Source organism: Macaca mulatta, chromosome 10, assembly GCF_049350105.2.
Source record: "Macaca mulatta isolate MMU2019108-1 chromosome 10, T2T-MMU8v2.0, whole genome shotgun sequence".
Classification (NCBI taxonomy): domain Eukaryota; kingdom Metazoa; phylum Chordata; class Mammalia; order Primates; family Cercopithecidae; genus Macaca; species Macaca mulatta.
Genome location: NC_133415.1, coordinates 88,906,852 through 88,929,770, shown reverse-complemented (window position 1 = coordinate 88,929,770; position 22,919 = coordinate 88,906,852). Strand labels below are relative to the sequence as shown.

Genomic DNA, 22,919 nt, shown 5'->3' with positions numbered 1-22,919 from the left:
CACCACAGCCCTTATAGGCACTCCTTTAGGTACTGCTTGGAGTACACACCGAGGCTAGGAGAGAGGAGGAACTAACCCGTGTTCAGCGAGCCCAAGATAGCATCTGGAAGAAGATGAGGCAGGGATAAAGTGTCTGCCTTCTACAGATAAAGAGAGGAATTCCTGCCCTAAGGCTCCTGGGGCAGGGCCAGGCCCTCCAGAAGTGCCCGGAATAATGAGCCTGGGCCTTCTTTGTTAGATGCTAAAGGAAGAAACAGAAGGAAGAAGCAAATGTCACTCACTTGCCAGGGTTTTACTGGAAGTCAGGACATATGCAAAGGCCGCCTAAGTAGCTTTCACCTACTTGTCTCACTTACGTGGCAGCTGGGATTATCCCATTTTGCAGAACAGGAGCCTATCCTAGGTCTCCCCTCCAGGCAGCACAGAGCCAAGATGAAGCCCAACAATTCCGGTTCTTCACTGTGGTCCATGCCTCAAGTACAGGATACTAAGAGCAGGTGCAAAGTGAGCAACAGAGAACATAAGAAAGCAGGAAGGAAAGGCAGCGTTTGGGCCTCCAAGGACTTACACAAACTAAGGGAGGGCACCTAAGGGAACTGAGGCCCCAAAGCAGAACTGAACATGGCTTGTCCAGGAAGGAATATTATGATTAACAATAAGAACTGATAATAACTCACTTTTTAGGAACACTTACTGTATTTATTGTTCTAAGAGCTTTATTTGCATTAACTCATTTAATTCTCGCAATAACATTAGAGGTTATTCTTATTCCCACATTATGCATGCTGAAACAGAAACACAAAAGACATCCCATAGCTTCTAAAGTGTCAGAGCCAGGATCCAAACTTGGAAAGCTGACTCCCAAGCTTCCGGGTTTTTTGTTTGTTTGTTTGTTTGTTTTGTTTTTCTTTTTGAGACAGACTTTCACTCTGTCACCCAGACTGTAGTGCAGTGGTACAATCTTGGCTCACTGCAAACTCCACCTCCTGGGTTCAAGTGATTCTCCTGCCTCAGCCTCCCGAGTAGCTGGGATTACAGGCGTATACCACCACATCCAGCTAATTTTTGTATTTTTAGTACAGACAGGGTTTCACCATGTTGGTCAGGCTGGTCTCAAACTCCTGGACTCAAGTGATCCGCCCACTTCGGCCTCCCAAAGTGCTGGGATTACAGGTGTGAGCCACTGTGCCCAGCCCCAAGCTTCCACTTTTAACAACCACAAAACAGAAGAAGCAGCCTTGAATGGGAGGCAAAGACATTTGAACTACTAGAGCACCCAACTCAGCAGGACTCTTCTTTTTTTTTTTTTATGTCTTCTGTGTTCCTTGTAGGTACCTGGTACCCAGCACAATACCTAGGATATAGGTCTAATTTGTTAAATGACTGCACAACTGCCGTATGGGGCTGGAGAGCAGGGTGCCACATAGCGGACTCGGTTGCAAGCCTCTCTGTTCTGCTGGGGATTTTTATCAGTTAGTTTTAGATGAAGCAGAGGAAAGTATGAAACATTGATCAAATCTACTGTTGTCATGAGGTTGGGAGGGAAAGTGAACACTCCGGAAACCAGAATCAGTTTCTTAAAGCTCTCAGCAGCCTTGGAGGCCAAGCTGGAACTCTCAAGATGACATGCCTCAAAGTAAGTATAAACTCCTGCACTTAGGTCCAAACCAGAGCAGTCCCACAGAACTTTCCATGATGATGGAAATATCCTGAATCTTTGCTATCTGATATGGTGGCTACTAGCCCTCTGTGGCTATTGAGCACTTGAAGTGTGGTTAGTCCAACTGAGGAAATGCAAAATAATAATTTTATTTAAGTAATTTAAATTTGAAAGGCCACAATGGCTGCCATATTGGACAGTGCCCTTTCAAATGAGCAAGTGCCCCAAATACAGTGTAGAAAGAATCTAGATCAAGAGTAGTTACAGTGAAAGTGATTTAAAGGTTTTAGTTGACCTCAAGCTCAACGATGCAATGTGCTGCCAAAAAGAAAGAAAAGAAGGGAGAAAAGGAGTAAGGAAGAGAGAAAGGGAGGGAGGGAGGAGGGAACAAAGAGAAGAAAGAAAGAGAAAGGGAAGAAAGGAAGGAGGAGAAAGTGAATATGAATATTGTATCAACGGAAACCAGAGTTGAGGCCGGGCGTAGTGGCTCATGCCCATAATCCCAGCACTTTGGAAGGCCGAGGTGGGCAGATCATGAGATCAGGAGCTCGAGACCAGCCTGGCCAACATGGTGAAACCCTGTCTCTACTAAAGATACAAAAAAAAAAAAAATTAGCCGAGTGTGGTGGCACGTGCCTGTAATCACGGCTATTCAGGAGGCTGAGGCAGGAGAATTGCTTGAACCCGGGAGGTGGAGGTTGCAGTGAGCCAAGATCGCGCCATTGCCGTGCCATTGCATTCCAGCCTGGGCAACAGGGTGAGACTCCGTCTCAAAAAAAAAAAAAAAAATACAATATTAGCCAGGCATGGTGGCACACTCCTGTAATCCCAGCTACTTGGGAGGGAGGAGAATCCCTTGACTCTGGGAGGCGGAGGTTGCAGTGAGCCGAAATCACACCACTGCACTCCAGCATGAGTGACAACAGTGGGACCCCGTCTCAAAAAAACAAAAAAAAAAAAAAGAAAAAAGAAAAAAAGAAACCAGAGTTGGGCGAGCTCTGTCCTAGATGGATCACAGCTGGACCACCAAGCTCATTTGTGAGCCCCATATTCTCAGGAGGACTGGAGCATGTCTACAGGAGACCGGAACATAGAGGACCTGGATGCCATGCTGTATGATGAATGATTTAAATAGCTTGGAGAAGGGAAAGCACAGGGGAGACATGGTGACTATCTCCACACCTCTGAAGGGCTATCATATAGAAAGGGGATTTGATTTGTTTCCTTTCGTTTAGATCTAATAAACAAAACAAAAAATTATGCATTAGCAAACTCCTAGGCCACCCTCTCTGAGGGAAGGATCCATATCAAATTTACATGCTGCTCTCCTCAGCACCTAGTCCATCCAGGACCTGGTTCATATGAAACAGTGACTACAGATTTGCTGCTGGAATGGATATGAAAGAATTCCACTGGCCAGGTGCTGTGGCTCACACCTGTAATCCCAACACTTTGGAAGGCCAAGCAGGTGGATCATCTGAGGTCAGGAGTTCAAGATCAGCCTTGCCAACGTGGTGAAACCCCATCTCTACTAAAATACAAAATTAGCTGGGTGTGGTGGCACATGCCTGTAATCCCAGCTATTTGGGAGGTTGAGTGTCTTGAACAACCACTGAGCTGAGATCACATCACTGCACTCCAGCCTGGGCAACAAGAGTGAAACTCTGTCTTAAAAAAAAAAAAAAAAGGGCCGAGTGTGATGGCTCACACCTGTAATCCCAGCACTTTGGGAGGCCGAGGTGGGCAGATCACCTGAGGCCAGGAGTTTGAGACCAGCCTGGCCAACATGGTGAAACCATGTCTCTACTAAAAATATTAAAAAATTAGCCAGGCTTGGTGGCTTATGCCTATAGTCCCAGCTACTTGGGAGGCTGAGACATAAGAATTGCTTGAACCTGGGAGGTAGAGGTTGCAGTGAGCTGAGATTGCACCACTGCACTCTAGCCTGGGCAACAGAGTGATGAGACTCGGTCTCAAAAAAAGAGAGAGAGAGAGAATTCCATCAGCTCCAGTGTGGGGGATATCCAGGAAGACAATTTCAGCTCACTATAAAGAACTCCCTAACAGTTGGAGCTACCCAAGAATGGAATGGACCACCTTGGGAGTGATGAACTCCTTGTCAATACATATATTCAAGGAAAGATTAAGTCTTCATTGGGAAACTGAACTGGATCCTGGTGACCTCTCAAGTTGAAAAAATGGGCAAGTTCTATTAGGAAGGGAAAGACAAGATCAAAGCTGTGCTTCCAGACAATTATGTGACTGTATGTGTAGAAGAAATGGGTGGGGAGGGATCAGAGGCAGGCAGGACCAGTAGGAACCACTGTAGTGGCCCAGGAGATAAGATAATAGACTGGGAGGCCATGGGAATGGAAAGCCAACGCAAATGTGACTTGAAAGAGGCACTGGCACTAGGTTGGTAGTCAGGAGCTGCAGGTTCTAGTCCTGCCCTGCTATTAACCTATTGTGTAGTCTGAGGGAAATCCCAGCCCTTGAGTAGATAGATCCCTTCCTTTATTCAAATTTCAGAGTTCCCATCTGTAAAATGCAGAATGATCTGCAATATCCTTCCTAACTCTGGATGCTGTGAATGGGAGAGAGATAATAAAGGATAACTGGGATAATGTATTAGAAAACCTTCGTACACTTCAAAGTAACAGTATCATTAGTACAGGTACCATTGTTATTATTATGTCAAAGCAGCCTCACCAGGACGTGGTGACTGGACTTGTAGGAGGGGACGGGACAGAGTCAAGTGGCCTGCATCTGTGGGTGGACAAGAGATGAGGATCTCTGATCTTTTGGGAAGGTCAGCTAACCACTCTATCCCTCCCCGAAGATCTGTGAAGACAAACAGTATTCTGTGCCCTGTCACCTCATTAACTGCTTCCTCATTCCTTTGAGCCACACCTTATACTTGGCTAAAAGAAGCAACCAATTCTAAGAAAAGTTAGCCTCTGTACTCCCTCCTTTCAATGTTCATAGATGGTCCTTGTCTGGGCCTTTCCCTAAATAATAATAAGTATCATCATCTCATATAGGAATAGCCAACATTATTGAGTACTTAGTATATGCTATGAAAGTTACTTACATAATTTTCTCACCCTGGGAGGTAGCTGTAATGGCTCATGGGGATCTATAACTTTCTCATCACATAGCTTATGAGAAGGATTCCAGTACAAGTCTGTGTGATTTCAGGCTGCATTCTTAAAGATTTTTTTTTTTTTTTGAGATGGAGTCTTGCTCCATTGCCCTGGCTGGAGTGCAGTAGCACTATCTTTGCTCACTGCAACCTCCACCTCCTGGGTTCAAGCGATTCTCATGTCTCAGCCTCCTGAATAGCTGCGATTACAGGTGCCTACCACCATGCCTGGCTAATTTTTGTATTTTTAGTAGAGATGAGGTTTCACCATGTTGGCCAGGCTGGTCTCGAACTCTTAATCTCAGGTGATCTGCTACAGGCATGAGCCACCCCGCCCAGCATCGTAAAGATTTTTACGATGTCTTTTTGCATCAACTTAAGGAAGACAGCAAGATCAGTGTTGTTGCCACTTTATAGCTGGGGAAACTGAAGCTCAGAGAAGGTAAATTCAATCACTTGGACAAATTAGTAAAGTCTTCCATGGTGCAGTTTGGTGCTCTTTCTACTTCTCAGAGCTTCCTCCTCTGCACCTTCCAGGGCCTCCCCAGTCCTCCTAGAAGTGATGAGTAGAGACTTGCCCAGACTGTTTCAGGGAAGGACTTACACTTGTCCTTCTCCTGGGGAAGGGAAAGGTTCCTGAAAGGTGAAAGTTAATTTCCACCTCCCCCCCCACCCACCAACTCACACACCCTAGCCCAGGACCTTGTGGTGACGGCGCTGAAGGCTTACAGAGTGAGTCATGTGGGGCTGACCTGTCAGAGTCACCCAAGCACAAGGTGCTAAGCTTAGTTTAGAGGGGTGGAAAAGTAGGCCAAGTGTTCTCCTCCTCAGGAGCGCAGTCCAGTTGCAGCTTGTGCTCCTCACTCCTTTCATCCCAAAATACTGCAAACATTTGGGAACATTGTGCAAGGGCCTTAGAGCAGAGGGAACACATGACAAGTAAGAGTGAATCCAAGGAGTTGAGATTAGAGTGGAGTCTTAAAGAGTGAATTCAGCACACAAATTACGTAGAAGGGCCCTCCAGGCTGCAGGAATGCCCTAAAGCTTAAATATATTTGGATTCCATCTAACAGGCAGTAGGGAGTCATGGAGTTCACTATGGCTTTGGAGACAGACTGTCTGAGTTTGAACCCTGCCTCTGTCCCTTCCCAGTGGTTTGACCTTGGGAAAGTTACTCAACCCTTGTGGTTGACGTATTATTTTTCTCCATTATTTGCCCTTCCCTTGGCCAGTAAGAGAATTATCCATCCTAGCCAGTTGCCATGCGACTTGTGTACCTTCCAGAGGAAGGAGTGCACTTCTCCAGCCCATTGTCAAGCTTAACCACAAGACTTCCTTTGGCCAGTGAAATGTGAGCTAGAGAGATATATGCCAGTTTGAAGCAGAAACCTGGAGTGCCATTGCATGTTTGAGTCTACAATCTTACTTTTTTATCTCTGCCACTGGAAATGTTGTGTCTTGGATAGGGCCTGTGCCTTCAGTCTGGACCCTGGAATGAAAAGACACAGAGCAAAGCTGCAGTCAATCTACAGTTGTGATGTGTAATGTGATGAAGAAAGCAATTGGCTTTTTGTAAGTCACTGAGAGTTTGGGGTTGTTTGTTACCACGTCATACTTAGCAAATGCTGACTGACACACCCCTCAACAGTAGGTGATTTTAGCAGCAGCTACCTCATGGCACTGTTGTGAGGATTAAATAAGATTATCTCATGAAAAATGTATCACCATTTCATCAGAGATTTACATTATAAAATGACCACTCTGCACACACATAAATGGACACTTGACAAACAACAGAAATAGAATTTACAAAAGAGTAGCAAAAGATGATGCTGGCTGGGCGTGGTGGCTGACGCCTGTAATCCCAGCACTTTGGGAGGCCGAGGCAGGCGGATCACGAGGTCAGGAGATCGAGACCATCCTGGCAAACACGGTGAAACCCCGTCTCTACTAAAAATACAAAAAATTAGCTGGGCATGGTGGCGGGCACCTGTAGTCCCAGCTACTCGGGAGGCTGAGGCAGGGAATGGCGGGAACCCGGGAGGCAGAGCTTGCAGTGAACCGAGATCGCGCCACTGCACTCCAGCCTGGGCGGCAGAGCAAGACTCCGTCTCAAAAAAAAAAACCAAAAAAACAAAAGATGATGCTATATAGTGGGCTGAATAGTGTACCCCCCAAAATTCACGTCCCCTCAGAACCTCAGAATATTAACTTATTTGGAAATGGGATCTTTCCAGATGTAATTAGTTCAGGATTTCAATAATAACTCATCCTGGATTTAGGGTGGGCCCTAAATCCAATGACTGGTGTCCTTATAAGAAGAGAAGAAGACACAGGGAAACACAGAAAATAAGACAATGTGAAGATGGAGAGAAAGATTAGTGATGTGTCCACAAGCCAAGGAATGCTAAGGATTGCTGGCAACCACCAAGGCTAAGAGAGAGGCATGGGAGGTTTCCTCCCTCAGAATCTTCAGAAGGAACCAGTGCTGCTGACACCTTAATTTCAGACTTCTGGCCTTCTGAACTGTGAGAAAATAAATTGCTGTTGTTTTAAGCCACCCAGCTTGTGGTAATTTGTTATGACAGTCTTGGGAAACTAATACAGATGGATTGTTTAAAAATAACACTGAACAACTGGTTAATCATTTGGGGAAAAAAATAAAATGGCTTCCTACCTTGTAGCATACATGAAAATAGCCCCCAGTTAGATTAAAGACCTGAATTTGAAAAGCAAAACTTTACGATCTTTAGAAACTAAAGAAAATCATCTTCAGGACTTGAGGGTAAGGAAATAGTTCCTTAACAAGATGCAAAACATCACAAATTGTATTACTCTGAATGCTCCAGAAAAACAGAAGTATTACTGGAAAGGGGTCTGGATCCAGACCCCAAGAGAGGGTTCTTGGATGTTATGCCAGAAAGAATTCAGGGCAAGTCCATAGGGTAAAGTGAAAGCAAGTTGTGTTTTTGTTTGTTTTCGGGGTGGGGGTGGGGGCATAGAGTCTCTGTCGCCCAGGCTGGAGTGCAGTGGCGGGATCTCAGCTCACTGCAATCTCCGCCTCCCAGGCTCAAGCAATTCTCCCGCCTTAGCCTCCCAAGTAGCTGGGATTACAGGCACCCACCACCATGCCTGGCTAATTTTTGAATTTTTAGTAGAGACAGGGTTTCACCATGTTGGCCAGGCTGGTCTTGAACTCCTGACCTCAGGTCACCCGCCTAGGCTTCCCAAAGTGTTGGGATTACAGGCATAAGCCACCATGCCCAGGAAAACAAGTTTATTAAGAAAGTAGAGGAATAAAAGAATAGCTACTCCTTAGACAGAGCAACCCCCAGGGCTGCTGGTTGCCCATTTTTATGGTTATTTCTTGATTATATGCTAAACAAGGGGTCGTTTATTCATGCCTCCCCTTTTAGATCATATAGGGTAACTTCCTGACATTACCATGGCATTTGTAAACTGTCATGGTGCTGGTGGGAGTGTAGCAGTGAGGACGACCAGAGGTCACTCTTGTTGCTGTCTTGGTTTTGGTGGGGTTTAGCTGGCTTCTTTACTGCAAACCTGTTTTATCAGCAAGGTCTTTATGACCTGCGTCTTGTGCCTACCTATCTCATCCTGTAACTTAGAATGCCTAACCAGCTAGGAATGCAGCCTAGCAGGTCTTAGCCTTATTTTACCTAGCACCTACTCAAGATGGAGTTTCTCTGGTTCAAATGCCTCTGACAGAACCAACAGAATAGAGAGAGATTATTATAAAAAATTAGGTCATATGGTTATAGAAGCTAAGCCCAAAGATTTGGAGTCAGCAAGCTGGAGACACAGGAGAGCCAATGGTTTAGTTCTAGTCTGAGTCCAAAGGCCTGAGAACCGAGAGAGCCAATGGTCCAAATAAGAGTCCAAAGGCAGGTCGGGCACAGTGGTTCATGCCTATAATCCCAGCACTTTGGGAGGCCAAGGCAGGCAGATCACTTGAGGTCAGGAGTTCGGGACCAGCCTGGCCAACATAGTGAAATCCTATCTCTACTAAAAATACAAAAAATTAGCCGGGCGTGGTGGCTGGACTCTGTAATCCCAGCAACTCAGGAGGCTGAGGCAAGAGAATCGCTTTAACCCAGGAGGCAGAGGTTGCAGTGAGCCAGTATCCCGCCGCTGCACTCCAGCGTGGGTGACAGCGAGAGACTGTCTCAAAAAAAAAGTCCAAAGGCAGGAGACGACCAAAGTACCAGCATGAAGCAGTCAGGGAGAAAGAATTCTCTTACTCCACCTTTTTGCTCTATTCAGGCCTTCAATGGATTGAATGAGGCCCACCCACTTGGGAAGGGCAATCTGCTTTACTCAGTCTACAGATTCAAAAGTTAATCTCATCTACAAACACCTTCACAGACACACCCAGAATAATGTTTAACCAAATAAGTGGGCATGCCATGACCCAGTCAAATTGACACGTAAAATTAATCATCACACAAATCAAAAATGAAAAAACTTGGTATGGTCAACCAGATTAAATGTAGAAATTCTGTGCACCAAAAGATGTCATAAAGGGAAAAAAGATAAACTACTAAATGGGAGAAAATCTCTGCAATGTTTTGGCTGGCAAAGGATGAGAATTCAAAAATACATAAAGAATTCCTAAAAAATGTATATTAGGAGAATGGACAAAGGATGTGAACATAGAGCCACTGAAGAAATACAAACGGCCAATAAACATGAAAACGCTCCACCTAACTGGTCATGGACTTGTGGCAATAGCTAACCAAGTAGAAGATGTGTAGGCCTTTGACTTGGCAATCCTACTCCTGAATAGAAAACCCAGGGAAATGAACATGCACAAAAGGAAACCTGTTGGAGATGTTCTCTGAAGCATTGTTTGAAATATTGAAAAATTAGAAACAATCTAAATGTCCACCAATAGGTAAATGTAGAAAATAAATTACAGTGTAGTCATATAGTAAAATACTACACAGCAGTGAGAGGTAGGAATATGGATACTTCACCGGGTGCAGTGGCTCACGCCTGTAATCCCAGAACTTTGGGAGGCCAAGGCAGGTAGATCACTTGAGGTTGGGAGACTAGCCTGAACAACATGGTGAAACTCTGTCTCTACAAAAAATACAAAAATTAGCTGGGTGTGGTGGTGGGCACCTGTAATTGCAGCTGCTCGGGAGGCTGAGGCAGGAGAATCACTTGATCCTGGGAGGCAGAGGTTGCAGTGAGCCGAGATCACACCCTGCACTCCAGCCTGGGTGACAGATCCAGACTGTCTCAAAAAAGAGAGAATATGGATAATTCTCAAAAACATAATGTTGGTAGGAAAAAAGAATATTGCAGAGGATGCAACTTATGTGATTTATATTAAGCTTAAAAACACACAAAGCAATGCTATATATTGTTTAGGGATATTCATATGTTTGTTAAAAGTTATAAAGACATGTATTACTGCTATGCTCTGAATGTTTGTATGTCCCCAAGAGTCATACATTGAAACGTAATCCCAAATGTGACAGTGTTAGAAGATGAGGCCTTTAGGAGATGATTGGATACCCTCATGAATGGGATTACCGCCCTTATAAAAGAGGCTTAAGAGAGCTACCTGGCCCCTTCCACCATGTGAGGACACCGTACAAGGTGAAGTCTGTGAGAAAGTAAGCCCTCACCAGAAACCACCACCCCATTGATCTTGGCCTTCCCAACCTCCAGAACTGTGAGAAATAAGTTTCTGTTGCTTATAAGATACTCAGTCTAAAGTGTTTTGTGATAGCAGCCCAAATAAACGAAGACAATTGCCATGATAAACACCAACTTCAGGGTAGTGGCCACTTCTGGGTAGAGAGGGAGGGGAATGGGATGGAAGAACAATACATAGGATATTGCAATTGTATGTGTAACCATTTTTTTCTTGAATTAGGTAGTATGTACATGGGTGCCTACTATTATATACTGTACTTTTTCTTGAGATATAATTAATATATAAAATTAATCATTTTAAAGTGTATAGTTGGTTTTTAGTATATCCACAAAGTTGTGAAACCATCACCACTCTCTAATTCCAGAACATTTCATCATCCCCAAAAAGAAATCCCATGCCTATTGAAACAGCCTTTGCAAAATTATGACTGAGACAGTGAAAGAAATCTAACTTAATCAACTCCATCTTGCTTCTAACCTCCAAGCTGTCCTTGCTCATTCCTAGGCATAGACTGAACTAACTTTGGGAGAAACTTATAGTTTATAGCTTTTGTTTTTGTTTTTGTTTTGATACAGAGTCTCACTCTGTCGCCCAGGCTGGAGTTCAATGGCATGACCTCGACTCACTGCAACCTCCACCTCCTGGGTTCAAGTGATTCTTCTGCCTCAGCCTCCCGAATAGTTGGGATTGCAGGTGCCCACCACCACACCCAGTTAATTTTTGTATTTTTGGTAGAGACAGGGTTTCACCTTGTTGGCCAGGCTGGTCTCGAACTCCTGACCTCAAGTGATCTGCCCAACTCTGCTTCCCAAAGTGCTGGGATTACAGGCATGAGCCACTGTGCCCAGCCTATGGACATACATTTTCATTTCTCTTGGATATATGCCTAGCAGTGGAATTGGTAACTCTTTGTTTTCCTTTTTGAAGAACTTCAAAGCAGTGATACTATTTGATAGTCCCCTAGCAATATATGAGGGTTCAATTTCTCCACATTCTTATTAACATTTTTTTTTTGAAACGGAGTCTTGCTTTGTCACTCAAGCTGGAGTGCAGTGGCTTGATCTCTGCTCACTGTAACCTCTGCCTCCCCGGTTCAAGTGATTCTCCAGCCTCAGCCTCCTGAGAAGCTGGGATTACAGGCGCGCAACACCATGCCCAGCTAATTTTAAAAATATTTTCAGTAGAGACAGGGTTTCACCATGTTGGTGAACGTGATGAGAACATTTCCATGGGAAAACCATTTCCCTTCTGGCTCCCCAGCTCCCCGATCTGCTGAGAGCTACTTCTACTCAATAAAACCTTTCACTCATCCTCCAAGCCCACATGTGATCCGGTTCTTCCAGGTACACGAAGGCAAGAAACCCCAGGATACACAAATCCCTCTGTCCTTGTGATAAGGAAGGGGGTTTAATTGAGCTGGTTAACACAAGCCACCTATAGACATCAACCTAAAAGAGCACCATATAACACACGCCCATTGGGGCTTGAGCTGTAAACATTCACCCCCTAGACACTGATGTGGGGTGGGAGCCCCACAGCCTGCCCATCCGTATGCTCCCCTAGAAGTTTGAGCAGCAGAGCACTGAAGAAGCGAGCCACACCCCCATTGCACACCCTTCAAGCGTTCCTGTTTCACCGTCTCTACAAAAAATTTTTAAATATTAACCAAGTGTGGTGGTGTGTGCTTGTAGTCCTGGCTACTCAGGAGACTGAGGTGGGAGGATCACTTGAGCTTGGGAGGTTGAGGCTGCAGTGAGTTATGATCCCAACACTGTACTCTGTCTTGGGCGACAGAGCAAGACTCTGTCTCAAACAAACAAACAAAAATAAACACAAATGTTGTATGATTCCACTTATATGAAGTCTCTAGAATAGGTAAATTCGTAGAGACAGAAATTAAAATAAATAGAGGTTACCAGAGGCTGAGGGAAGGGGAAAATGGGGAATATTATTTAATGAGTACAGAGTTTCATTTGGGATGATGAAAAAGTTCTGGAAATAGAAAGTGGTGATGATTACACTACTTTGTGAATGTACTTAATGTCACTGAATTGTATACTTAAAAATAGCTAAAATGGGCTGGGTGTGGTGGCTCACGCCTGTAATCCCAGCACTTTGGGAGGCCAAGGCTGGCAGAAAATCTGAGGTCAGGAGTTCAAGACCAGCCTGGCCAACATGGCGATACCCTGTCTGTACTAAAAATACAAAAATTAGCTGGGCGTGGCGGTGCATGACTGTAATCCCAGCTACTAGGGAGGCTGAGGCAGGAAAATCACTTGAAACCGGGAGGCAGAGGTTGCAGTGAGCTGAGATTGCACCACTGCACTCCAGCCTGGTGACAGAGGGAGACTCTGTCTCAAAAAAAAATTTTTTTTTAAGTTAAAATGGGGCCGCCACTGCAGCGCCTGCAGAAACTTCGGGACACACCACCGTCTTCCGCTGCCTCGCCTCCGAGGGCCCTCCCTCTCCTCCCCACACCCTTCACTCCCCTCCGCCTTCCCTCATACTAGGCGGCCGGGAAGGAAGAAGAAATTCAGTCAGGATGGCTAAAGGTGACCCCAAGAAACCAAAGGGAAAAATGTCTGCTTATGCCTTCTTTGTGCAGTTGTGCAGAGAAGAACATAAGAAGAAAAACCCAGAGGTCCTTGTCAATTTTGCAAAATTTTCCAAGAAGTACTCTGAGAGGTAGAAGACCATATCTGGGAAAGAGAAGTCTAAATTTGATGAAATGGCAAAGGTCGATAAAGTACACTATGATCGGGAAATGAAGCATTACGGACCAGCTAAGGAAGGCAAGAAGAAGAAGGATCCTAATGCCCCAAAAGGCTACCGTCTGGATTCTTCCTGTTCTGTTCAGAATTCCGCCCTGGAGATCAAATCCACAAACCCAGGCATCTCTATTGGAGATGTGGCAAAAGAAAAAAAAAAAGCTGGGTGAAATGTGGAATAGCTTAAATGACAGTGAAAAGCAGCCTTACATCACTAAGGTGGCAAAGCTGAAGAAGTATGAAAAGGATGTTGCTGACTATAAGGCAAGGGAAAGTTTGATGGTGCAAAGGGTCCTGCTAAAGTTGCTGGGAAAAAGATGGAAGAGGAAGATGAAGAAGAGGAGGAGGAGGAGGAATAAAGAAACTGTTTATCTGTCAAAAAAATAGTTAAAATGATAAATTTTATGCTTGTATATTTTATCCAATAAAAAAGTAAAGCTAAAGAATTAAGGAGCCCCTGCCAACTGGTAAATAAAAATTAAGCAGAAGCTGGGCACAGTGGCTCACACCTGTAATCCCAGCACTTTGGAGGTCAAGGCAAGAGGACCATGTGAGCCCAGGAGTTAGAGACCTGCCTGGGCAGCATAGTGAGACCCCCCATCTCTATAATTATAGAAATAAATAAAAATGTTAAAAAATTAAGCAGAGTAAAAACAAAAACACAAACACAATAACAGTTGTATTTATTTCTTAGCTTATCTAAGAATAATTGGGAGCAAATTCCTTCAGATATTCCAAGATTGCTGGATTTACTTAGGATTCACCTATAGTGTGTTGCTCATGATCTTCCCACATATTCATGATCACTTTGAGTATGGTACACTAATTGTCTTCACCTTTAGCAGAGCAAAGAGCAAATGATAGGCAAATGTTCTTGGGGAAAAAAAATGGAGGAACCAAAATACCCTTTTTTGAACAGTATAGAACTCACATAGGATTTATGTAGCTAAGTATAGAAGGAGGAGCTCAGTTCTCTGCTTCCAGTTGAGGACAGAATCAGCAGATACTGTGACAGAAGAGAATTAGATTGGTTAAGAGGAAACCTTCCTGGAAGTCCTTTTACCACTGTAGAATGAGAGGATTAGACCAGGAATATCTAACATCTCTCTACCTCTAACAGCACATGACTCTGTTTCTTAAAAAATGAATAGGAATTCACACTTGCCGAGTGCCTGTGGCTTGTGTGGCACTGTGCCAAGTGCTTTTTTAGCTTTAGCTTAGTCTGCTCTCACAAGTCCAGGAAATTAGCATTACAACCCCCATTTTATATACAAGGAAATAGGCTCAGGTAACTTACATAACTTATTCAAAATACCAGAGCTAGGAAGAAGCACAGCTGAGGACCAAGGCCTGGGATGTCTGACTTCAAAGTTTTATGCTCCCTGCTGCTACAGAATCTTCCTTTGTGGAGATATTTGGGATGAGGAGAGTTGACTCTGGGCTATGGCCTGGGCCACCTCATGCTCAAAAGCAGGATGCTGGCCGGGCGCAGGGGCTCACGCCTGTAATCCCAGCACTTTGGGAGGCTAAGGAGGGAGGATCACGAGGTCAGGAGTTTGAGACCAGCCTGACAAACACAGTGAAACCCCATCTCTACTAAAAATACAAAAATTAGTCGGGTGCGGTGACATGCACCTGTAATCACAGCTACTCAGGAGGCTGAGGCAGCAGAATCGCCTGAACCTGGGAGGCAGAGGTTGCTGTGAGCCGAGATTGTGCCACTGCACTCCAGCCTGGGCAACAGAACGAGACTCCATCTCAAAAAAAAAGCAGGATGCCTTGGAGCTGCTTCTGCCATCGTTATGTCAGAGCCAGGGGCAGGGTGCTGCTGATACTGCTGCTCCCCAAAAATTGAGCTGGAAACTCTGCCCATCAATCTTCAAAGCCCTTGGCAGGTGCTTACCTGCCCTTGTAAATCACAGGACAATTCATTTCTCAGGTGAAGAGGTTGCAGCCCTAAGAGAATAAAAGAGACCTGGCCAGGAAAGGACAGCACCCTTTGACAGAGGTGTGACCTTTCATCCTTTTGAGTCCTCTGACCTAGAATGGGAAGAACAACAACAACAACAACAACAAAAAACCAAACCAAGTTATAATGGAAAACACATTGATGTGGGTGAAGGATCTCGTGCTTAGGTTTTACCAGAGGGCATGCCAGAACAATTTCCCATCAGTCCTGGTCTTCTGGCCTCCAGTGCATTCCATACCTTGGTGCCTGCTTAGTACTCCCAAAGCACAACTTCAACAAGCGCCCTCTCAGTTCAAGAGACAAGTTCAAACTCCACAGCTTGGTATTTGAGGCCCTCCGTGGTGCACCTCTCTCTCTCTCTCTCTTTTTTTTTTTTTTTTTTTTTTTTTGAGACAGAGTTTCACTCTTGTTGCCCAGGCTGGAGTGCAATGGCACAATCTCGGCTCACTGCAACCTCCGCCTCCCAGGTTCAAGCGATTCTCCTGCCTCAGCCTCCCAAGTAGCTGGGATTACAGGCATATGCCACCACGCGTGGCTAATTTTTTGTTTTTAGTAGAGAGAGGGTTTCACCATGTTAATCAGGCTGGTCTCAAACTCCTGACCTCAGGTGATCCACCCACCTCGGCCTCCCAGAGTGCTGGGATTACAGGAGTGGGTCACTGCGCCTAGCCACCCTGGCTAATTTTTTATTTTGTGTAGAGACGGGTTTTCACTATGTTGCCCAGGCTGGTCTCAGACTCTTGAGCTCAAGCAATCCTCCCACCTGAGCCTCCCAAAGTGCTGGGATTATAGGCGTGAGCCACTGCACCTAGCCTGTAGCTCTATTTTTAACTGTTATCACTCTTGAACAGCTCCTAATCCTTCTCACTGTTCCCTGTACGTGCCTCACCTTGTTCTACTACAGCAGACTATGGCAGACATGCCAGTTCCAATTTCCCTTCTTCCAGTAATAATCCCTCCCTTTTCTTTGGAGAACTCTTTGCCCTTCACTTAGAAGATAGACAAAACCCTATATCCTCCAACAGACTGTATCTTTCAGGCCACAAGGATTAATTCAAGTGCCAAGACTGCCCGATTATAATCTTCTTTAGGACTTTTCTGCTAAAGGTAGCAGGGAAGGCTGTCTCTCCTCTGATCTCCCTTATCTGGGCCTCTCTCGGGGCGCCTAGCACTTTTTACCTTTTAATATGATTATTCTTATATTCTCTGTGTGACTGTCTCAACTACTGCCTTCTCCAAATGCTCAATTTTTTTTTTTTTTTTTGGTGGGGGGGACAGTCTCACTCTGTTGTCCAGGCTGGAGTACAGTGGCGCCATCTTGGTTCACTGCATCTCCGCCCCTTGGATTCTAGCAAGTCTCCTGCCTCAGCCTCCCTAGTAGCTGGGATTACAGGTGTGTACCACCATGCCCGGCTAATTTTTGTATTTTTAGTAGAGGCAGTTTTCACCATGTTGGCCAGGCTGGTCTCAAACTCCTGACCTCAGGTGATCCCCCAACCTCGGCCTCACAAAGTGCTGGGATAACACATGTGAGCCATCACAACCGGCCAAAATGCTCAATTTTCACAAGCACTTACTTTCTCTCTTACATGCAGACGTTGTGTTATGCTCTAGGGATACAAGTTGGATAAGACATAGTCCCTTGTTGAATGAATGGATGAATAAAAATGCTCCTCTGGGCCTCATCCAGAAACCTGCCTGGTACCCACTCTAAACAAAATAAAACAACTTATCATAGGGGATTTGAGCAGAAAAAATAAGAAATATAAAATTCAGAATCATTAACCTGGCATCCCAGGACCTTTTACAATCTGATTCTAATTTTGTCTACCTACCACATTGTTGGCTCTAGCCAAACTAAACTGTTTGTTGTTGTAGAAAACACTGTCTCCACTTGCATGTTTGTTTGCCCAGGCTCTGGTCTTCTCCCACGGTTTCTTTTGCTGTTTTTCTCTCCCGTTTCTACCTTCCTTATTCTCCATTTCATTCAACTCTTTCTTTTCTTTTCTTTTCTTTTTTTGAGACAGGATCTTGCTTTGTCACCCTGGCTGGAGTGCAATGGCACCATCAGGGCTCACTGCAGCCTTGACCTCCTGGGCTTAAGTGATCCTTCCACCTCAGGCTCCCGAGTAGCTGGGACTACAGGCATGCACCACCATGTCCCGCTAATTTTTGTATTTTTTGTAGAGACGGGGTTTTGTCATGTTGCCCTGGCTGGTCTTGAACTCCTGGCCTCAAGTGATCCACTCGCCTCGGCCTCCCAAAGTACTGGGATTACAGGAATAACGACTGCACTCAACCTCTTTCCTTCACTTTTACCTCCTCTCCCTCCCCTTTTCCTTCCTTTTCACTCTCCCTGAGCTTTCTTTCAATACTTCCCTCCATCACATCCTTACCTCTTAATTTTCCTTCCTGACTTCCTTCCCTCTCCACCAGACTTGCCAGTGCCCTCCATGATTGTGCACAGGCTCCTCCCTTTGGGGGCAAAAGATAGGATAAGACAATTGTAAGTAAGACAGATTTTAGATCTCATCACAAGAAGCCCTCAGAGTGGGGTGGAAAGAAGAGGGGGAGAAACGGAAGGGGAAGAGATCTTGGTAGCAGAGAAGAAACTGCCTGGGGACTGCAGGTGAATCTATGGAAGGCACCCTGCCAGTTATTTACCTCCAACCCACCCCCAGCTTTCCTTTCCTCCTTCTGATCAAATAATTGGGAAAAATTAGAACTGCAAAAACCCTCAACATTTATTTACTCCACCTCCATGGTTTTGCAGCTGGGAAACTGAGGCATAGAAAAGGGAAGCAACTAGCTAATGTCACCCAGCAAGTCAGTAGCTCAGCAGAAACTGGAATCCTAGGCTCCCTGCCCCCCAGACCAGTAAGTGTCCTTTAACCTATACTACACTTTTTTTGAGATGGAGTCTCACTCTTGTTGCCCAGGCTGGAGTGAAATGGCGCCATCTTGGCTCACTGCAACCTCTGCCTTCCAGGTTCAAGCAATTATCTTGCCTCAGCCTCCTGAGGAGCTGGGATTACAAGCAGCCTGCCATCACGCCCGGCTAATTTTTGTATTTTTAGTAGATACAGGGTTTCACCATGTTGGCCAGGCTGGTCTCAAACTCCTGACCTCAAGTGATCCGCTCGCCTCAGCCTCTCAAAGTGCTGGGATTACAAGTGTGGGCTTCCGTGCCTAGCCTATATAACACTCTTAAACCTTATTTCTTCTTGTCCCCAGTTCCTCCCCACTTACTGAACTACTACTCCACCAGGTTTGGGATTACGTCTAAGGATTCCCAATCCCCGCCTAGTGAGTATAGGGGCCAGTGAAGTAGGGACAGAAGGGACAAACCACATCAGTTCTAGCCTCAATTTTAGGGGCTTATTTGGTGGTGGCAGGGGATGGTGAAATGTCAGTCTTGCCTGTCAGGGGCCAGTCTCCTCTTTGGAAAGCCCTATTATAAGCGGTCTGTATTGAGTTAAGGGATGCTGTGTTTCAGCTGGCCATCCTGCCAGGACCCCTCCTCACCCTTCCAGCCTAGCAGACTGCCTAGAGACCCTATCTTACCCCGCCAGCCGCAGACTTAAAGCAGAGGCCACCCAGGCACAGGATGGTCCGTGGCTGCCGGAGGAGGTTGCTCGAGGCAGGGGGGAGGAAAGGGTTTCCAGAAGCTCCGCTTTCAGTCTGCTCCTCCACTCCACAAAGGGCCACTGTCTGAGCACACAGGGACCCTGGAGGGAGGCCTCCCAAGGTGCTCGGCAACAGGGCCGGGTTTCATCACACTGGGCCTCCAGGCCAAGTAAACATCAGAGTAGAAAGAGGCTCAGCAGTTTCTGCAGACCAGCTCCTGGCTCCAGGCGGGCTTAGTGGCATCCTCACCCAGGGCTTTCCTGAGACAATAGGAGGGCTAAGGTCATTGGCCCAATTTTATAGCTGCAGAAATAGAGAATGAGGAACAGGCTCTATCCAAGTTCATTTCCCATTGCCCAAGGAGCAGACAAACATCCTATGTCCCTCTTAAGGAGAGGAGTTTTTTATAATAACTTTTTTATTTGAGATGGAGTCTCATTCTGTCACTCAGGCTGGAGTGCAGTGGCATGATCTCAGCTCACTGAAAACTCTGCCTCCCAGGTTTAAGCAATTCTCCTGCCTCAGCCTCCCGAGTGGCTGGGACTACAGGTGCACACCACCACACCCAGCTAATTTTTGTATTTTTTTTTTTAGTAGAGATGGCATTTTGCCATGTTTGCCAGGCTGGTGTCCAACTCCTGACCTCAAGTGATCCACCTGCCTTGACCTCTCAAACTGCTAGGATTACAGGTGTGAGCCACCACGCCCAGCCCCTCCCCACTCTCTCCCCGCCCCTGCTTTTTTAATTAGTTCAGAGGGAAACAGCTCTGTGAGCTGAAGTAATCAGGGAAGACTTCCTGGAGGAAGTATGATTTAAGCTTAGCTTCCATGTTTAGGTAGAATCTCCACAATAAATGGACAGGAAAGAGAAAGGCATTCCAGGCAGACAGCATGGCACTGAAAAGGTATGGCACTTGAAAAGCAGGAGCATTTGGAGTCAATAAAGAGATCTATCTGGCTAAGGTAGAGGATTCACATAGAAAAGGGTGGCAAATAAGGCTGGAAATTTGGTTGAGAGTTAAACCACAGCTAGCTTTTTTTTTTTTTTTTTTTTTTTTGAGACAGAGTCTTGCTCTGTCACCCAGCTTGGAGTGCAGTGGCACCATCTGAGCTCACTGCAACCTCCGCCTCCCAGGTTCAAGTGATTTTCGTGCCCCAGCCTTCTGAGTAGCTGGGATTATAGATGTGCACTACCACATGCAGCTAATTTTTGTATTTTTAGTAGAGACAGGATTTTACCATGTTGGTCAGGCTGGTCTCAAACTCCTGACCTCAAGTGATCTGCCCACCTTGGCCTCACAGAGTGTTGGGATTACAGGCGTGATCCACCGTGCTTGGCCTAGACCACAGCTAGTCTTAAAGCCAGGTTGAGGTGTCACCGACAGAGCAGTGATGGGATGAAAGTAGAATTTTAGAAAACTTAGGATGGTGTGAAAAAGGCCCTAGGTTGAACCCCCTTGATAACCTTGGACTGGTTATGGCATCTTTTGGAGGCTTAGTTTCTTCATCGTTAAAACAGTTGCACTAGAAAATATGAAGCCCCCTTACATCTCTAAAATGCAAAGATTCTCCGATGGGGAAACATGGATCATATAGAATGAAGAAGGGAGACTGAGAGGCTAGGAGGACAGTCTGGAGGCTATGGCCAGCCTCTAGATATCTCCGGGCTGCATTTCTGCAGTGAATCATCTGCCCAGAGCTACAGAAAGGCTATCACTACCACCGCCACCACTGCTAGGCATTGTGCTAAGTACTGTGCCCTTTTTTAAAAATTTTCATTTTTTGTGAATAGAAAATGCATGCACATACTGCAAAATCTAAAAGTCATAAAAGGATATATATATATGGTAAAAATGTTTCCCTTCTCCTATTTCCAGCCATCCATTTCTTCTTCCACTGTTACCAGTTCCTTGAGTATCCTTTCAGATGTACATGAGCTTATACCTGTATAAAGATTTTGTAAAGATTCTTTTTTTTAACAGAAATGAGTGCATCGGTTAGGCACAGCGGCTCACGCCTGTAATCCCAACACTTTGAGAGGCCAAGGCAGGTGGATCATCTGAGGTCAGGAGTTTGAAAACAGCCTGGCCAACATGGCAAAACCCCGTCTTTACTAAAAATACAAAAATTAGCTGGGTGCCTTGGTGCACGCCTGTAAACCCAGTTACTTGGGAGGCTGAAGCAGAAGAATTGCTTGCACCCAGGAGGCAGAGGTTACAATGAGCCAAGATCTACCATTGCACTCCATCCTGGGCAACACAGCGAGACTCCATCTCAAAAATAAATAAATAAATAGTGTGTTTCTTTTCTATTATAAACAACACATTAATGAATATCCCTTACATTTGTCTTTCAGCATATGCAGAAATGTGTCCATAGGGCTGGGCACAGTGGCTCATGCCTGTAATCCCAGCACTTTTGGAGGCCGAGGCAGGTGGATCACCCGAGGTCAGGAGTTCGAGACCAGCCTGGCCAACATGGTGAAACCCCCGTCTCTACTAAAAATACAAAATTAGCCGGGCGTGGTGAAGGGTGCTTGTAATCCCAGCTACTTGGGAAGCCGAAGCAGGAGAATCGCTTGAGCCCAGGAGGCAGAGGTTGCAGTGAGCCGAGACTGCAACATTGCACTCCAGCCTGGGTGAAAAGAGCAAAACTCTGTCCCCCCCAAAAAAAAAAGAAAAAAGAAAAGAAATATGCCCACAGGATATGTTCCTAGAATTGAAATTGTGCGCTAACCTTTTTGTATGATGTAATATGTACAACAATGGTTTAAGGTAATCATAATTGTACCAATTATGCAAATGAGAAAATTAAGGCACAAAAAGATTCAATAACTTGGTCAAAGTCACACAGCTCTTATGTAGTAGCATTGAGGTTCTGATATGGACAGTGTGATACTAGAGCCAACACAATTAATTATTCCACCAGTGGTTCTCAGACTTTAGCACACATCAGCATGACCTGGAGGCTTGTTAAAACATAGATCACTGTGCCCTACACTAAAATAGTTTCTAATTCAGTCCATCTATGGTGGGGCCTGAGAATTTGTATTTTACTAAGTTCCCAGGTGGTCCAGATACTGATTGTCTAAGGAACACACTTTGAGAACCACTGTACTCGACTAGCTCTCCCACTCTAGCTGTGTAGATAGCTCCGAAAGAAAGAAGTTGGTACCCAGCATGTGGCTTTGACAGGACCAGAGTTGAGAGGCACTGGAGAGGTTTCCTGGATCCCGTAAGGCTATATTCCATGAGGACAGAATGAGAGTCTGGCACAGTGCCTGGCACATGGTACTCAAAATATATTTGTTGAATAAATGAATAAATAAATGAGGTACAAATGCTCCATGCAACTTGTTGCTGACTCTTTTTCCCAGCACCCCAGGAGTCCCCTGCCCCTGAGAAACCCCACTGCCCACACTGGCTGAGATCCAAATCCATGCTATGAAAGCCATTGGGAGTGAAGCTGTTCATTTCCTCCCATTCCTCCCATGGCCTATAATGAAATCAATGAGGCAGCCAGGGCCCTGTTATTAATGGAGAGACAACATCTTAGCATGCTAGAGCTAGTTCGAGATAAACTAGTCTGATGCTTTCATTGTATTATTATTAATAGCAATAACTCATAGCACACCCATGCTTGCTTTAAGAAAAAAAACTCCCTCTGACCAGTATTTCCTTCCCCCTTATTCTGGTACAGAACAAATCCTTCCAGAGGGGAGGCCATTGCATGTGGTTTGTGTGACTGGCACATACACACACACACACAGGCTGGGAGAGATTTAAATTCAGGAAGAGGCTGGGCACAGGGGCTTATGCCTGTAACCCCAGCACTTTGGGAGGCCAAGGTGGACAGATCACTTGAGGCCAGGAGTTCGAGACCAGCCTAGGCAATATGGCAAAACCCTATCTCTACAAACCCCCGGCTAAAATACAGAAATTAGCCAGGCAAGGTGGCACACACCTGTAATCCCAGCTACCTGGGAAACTGAGGCATGAGACTCACTTGAACCTGGGAGGTGGAGGTTGCAGTGAGCCAAGATTGGGCCACTGCACTCCAGGCTGGAC

General features: G+C 45.5%; 1 pseudogene; it reads left to right on the top strand.

The window, feature by feature from the left end:
* Positions 1-13,030: 13,030 nt before the first annotated feature.
* On the top strand, positions 13,031-13,615 carry LOC703408 (high mobility group protein B3 pseudogene; annotated as a pseudogene).
* Positions 13,616-22,919: the final 9,304 nt, after the last annotated feature.